This window comes from Anthonomus grandis, chromosome 11, assembly GCF_022605725.1.
Source record: "Anthonomus grandis grandis chromosome 11, icAntGran1.3, whole genome shotgun sequence".
NCBI lineage: Eukaryota > Metazoa > Arthropoda > Insecta > Coleoptera > Curculionidae > Anthonomus > Anthonomus grandis.
This window is the reverse complement of record NC_065556.1, coordinates 19,375,033-19,379,389: the sequence shown is the minus strand read 5'-3', so window position 1 is coordinate 19,379,389 and position 4,357 is coordinate 19,375,033.

Sequence of the window (4,357 nt, the reverse complement as noted above, 5' to 3'; positions counted from 1 at the left end):
CTACACAGTACATACTGCTAATAAAAATAGTAAGAACAAAAAGAACAAAAAGATAATGTTAGACATAATAATGGGTGCATTACCTTACCACTTGTATCTCAAGTATGATACATAATGAAGATAAATAAATTAGTAAACAAACCCTTAATATTAATCATAATACACATTTATAATTCTAAATCGAAACTATAGATACACTTGCCCAACAGATACCTTGCAGTGTCTTTCCTAAACTTCATGATATTTTTCTCTTGCCTTAGGGCGAGAGGTAATCTATTATATATTTTAATAGCAGCAGAGGCAGGAGATCTTTGAAAAAATGCAGAGTGATGAGTTGGGACACTCAGTTTAGCTCTCCCCCTTGTCACAATAGACATACCCTCAGCATAATGATCTTCCTTATTTTGAAAAAGATGCAGGTGTTTCTTTGCAAAAATAGCTAACATAAGAATGTACAGAGCTGGAACAGTGAGTAGACCAAGCTTAGTAAAATAAGTCCTACAAGACGTTTATGGTGTGAGTCTGAGCATGCATCTTATGATGCGTTTTTGTGCTATAAAGACTGACACGGCGTCAGTTGAAGATCCCCAAAACATTACACTATAAGTGATTAGAGATTGGACCGATGCATAGTAAAGTTGCTTCAGACAATTTAGGGAAAGCTCTTCTCGTAGACGCCTTATTAACGCGCAGACACTATTTAGTTTTTTGCCAAGAGTGTCTATGTGTGGGACCCATGTGAGACAGGAGTCAATTTGTATACCAAGGAATTTTAAGGAAGCTACCTCTCGAAGAGACTTTTTTTCAAACTTTACTAGTAGGGAATTTTGAGGTAAAGTTTTGGAGAATGTCAGTAGCCCGATTTTATCAGCATTTAGCTTCAGAGCATAATTGTCACACCACTCCTGCATCCTCTCTACCACCTGAGAAGTTCTGACAGATAGTTCTTCAATCAGATGTTCTGACAAGATTATGGAAGTGTCATCAGCATATTGGTTGATAAAACACCCTGGAAAACACTCACTGAGACCATTTACATATAATATGAATAGTACTGGGCCTAGAATTGAACCCTGAGGCACTCCCTGTATCACCAAGGATGACGCTGAGTAAACATATGTACCATTACCAGAGCCAAGGCAAACTGTTTGTTTCCTCTGATCTAAATAAGAGGCTATAAGTCTGGCACAGTTTCCCCTCAGTCCATAATTTTCAAGGATTCACAGCAGTAGACCATGGTTGATTGTGTCGAATGCTTTCGATAAATCGAAAAAGAGTCCGGCAACTTTTTCTTTTTTGTCAACATTTTCAATCACAAAGGATATAAGCTTGAAAACTGCCAACTGGGTTGAATGATTGGGCCTAAAACCAGACTGGCTATCTGAAAGAATAGTTTGCCTTTTTTAAAAAGTTCATAATATGGATATAAATGACTCGCTCAAAGATTTTTGATATTGAAGAAAGGAGAGATATTGGTCGATAGTTTTCTACATCCTGCTCATCACCCTTATTTTTAAAAATTGGAAGAACTTTCGCCTTTTTTAGTTTAGATGGAAAGATTCCCATGTGCAGACAGGCATTTATTATGTGAGCTAGAGGCACATCTATATGGTGACTAGCTTTTTGAGTATGTTTATTGGTATTTCATCAAGACCAGCAGAGTATTTATTTGGAAAGGCCGATAGAATATGCTGAACTTTCTTTGAATCTGTGGGAAAGAGGAAAATAGTGGGGATGTGACTTCCTTTAGGCAATTGACCAGAAAATGAAGGCGTAAGAGATGAAGCATTAAATTTCTTCAAAAATATGTTGGCTATCTCATCCAAATTTTCAATGATTTCATTATTGCTAGAATTTAGGGTGACAGGTTTAGATTACTTTGACTTATTTGAGCATTGATTGAAAATAGTCCAAGCAGTTATAGTTTTATTATTTGAACAGATAATCTTGTTTTCATTTAAAGAAGTTTTATAGTTAGAAATAAATTTTTTATATTCTTTTTTTTCTTTTTTTATATTGATTATAAGCTGCCTCACTATTTGTTTCCTTGTACCATACATACAGATCTTTAATATGACTAGAATAATTTTTAATTTCAGAGTTTACCCATTTTTTATCAGGATCCTTTATTCTGTGGCTACTTAGAGGAAATGTTACATTAAAATAGTAATAGAAAATATTATAAAAGCAATCATATTTTAGATCGACTTCAGTGTAGTTATATACATCTTCCCAGGATTCATGTGTAAAAAGATCATTAAACTTCTTAATGTTGTTTTCTGTGTATGTAAAACTGCTCGAGTGCAAGCTGTACCCAAAAAGGGTAAGAAGACGATGCCCTCCATTTACCGCCCGATTGCACTAGTTCCAGTAATATCGAAGATTATGGTGAAAGCAGTCAACCAATAACTGTTAAGATATCTGGAATCATCTGGACTAATCAGCGATCATCAATACGGCTTCCGAAAGCTTAGATCCACCGGCGATCTTCTGGCCTACGTCACACACTTGTGAACGGAGACCATGGAGAAGCACGGCGAGTCCCGCTCAGTCGCTCTTGACATTTCCAAGGCATTTGACAGAGTGTGGCATAAGGGACTACTAACCAAGCTCTCCTCAATCGGCATACAAAACTCACTATTGAATTGGATCAAAAGTTTTCTTGAACAACGAACAATCCAAGTAGCCGTCGATGGATACCTCTCCGACAAATTTAACATTAACGCTGGAGTCCCTCAAGGATGCATTCTATCCCCCACCCTTTTCTTGGTATCTATCAACGATTTGCTAGGAACCACTGTCAATCCAATCTACATCAGCTTTGCGGACAATAGCACACTTATTTCCACATTTAAGTCCGCCAAACCAACGACAGCCGCAAGTTCTCAGAATCTTAGGCAGCAACAAGTAGCTTCAACCAAAAACGATATTAGAGCAATCTTGGAGTGGGGCGATAACAATTTGGTCAATTTTAACGCTAAAAAAACAAAGGCTGCAGTATTTACGATGAAGACTAACCTTGGTGGCCCGGAGCTGGTTATGACAGGGAAAACATTGCCAATGAAATCATCTTTACATCTTCTAGGAGTCGAGGTCACCAACAGTGTGTTGATACCTGGCATGACCACGTTGCCGAGGTCGCCAGGGCGGCTTCCAAAAAACTCGGAGTGCTTTTCAAAACGAAAAAACTGTATACACCAGAACAGCTGGTGACTCTTTATAAGGCTCAAATACGCTCTTCCCTCGAGTATTGCTCGCATGTCTGGAGCTCTGCACCCAAGCATAGTTTAAACCTGCTGGATTCTATACAGAAGAGAGCTATTCGTCTTATCGACAAACCAGAACTGACAAAGAGTCTGGATAGTCTGGAGCACAGGAGAAAGGTGGCTGATCTCTGTTTATTCTACCGTTATTATCACGGTAAGTGCTCCTCTGAGCTGGCAGGCCTGATTCCACCCAGGGCTGTTCCGGCAAGAAGAACGCGTCTAGCAGTTGCGGCTCATCAACATCGAGTCCACCTGCCTACCCCAAGGACGTCGCTGTATCGGGACTCATTCATCTGGAGAACATCTTCTTTGTGGAACGGGCTTCCACCTCACATATTTCCCGACGTATACAACCTACAGCGATTCAAGATAAATGCCCACAAATATCTTCGCGCAAGCACCACTCCAAGAGTGACATAGGACTTTCCTCTTGTGCTTGTGTTTACCATAAAAAAAAATTAAAAAAAAATGAACGTTTCTTTATAAATACTGGCTTTTTACTGTCTTTAGGTATTTCTATATGGAGTTTCTGACCATAATGATCTGATATATCTGAGAATAATGTATTACTTGTTAGCTGACATTTAGCCAAATTGCTGAAAATATTATCAATTTGAGAGCCAAATTGTCCTACCACCCTAGTTTTACCCTTTATATGTGGTGCTAAACCATAGCTAGCTAATAATTGTTTGGTAAGAGAGGAGTTCTGATCGTTTACTAAAAAGTTAATGTTAAAATCTCCACAGACTACCTGTTGGCCATGTATATAGTGTGTAGCAACTCACCTAAAATGGACAAGAAAGTATTAACATTACGCGAGGGTGATCTGTACAGACAAATAAAATAATAAGACCTATTTAAAATAAGACACTGACAAACGCAAAATTCACACTGTCTTTCAACACAAGCTGTTTTAACAATTAAAGGATGGAAAACTGTATTTGTTTTTGCAAGGATGGCAGATCCTCCTCCTCTAAACTCAGTTCGAGATGAATAACAAATAGGTCGACAAATTAGGGCCAAAAACTGTATATCATTGCCCTGTAGCCAATGCTCAGAGATCCAAAAAATATCAGGCTCTTCTTTGGCCA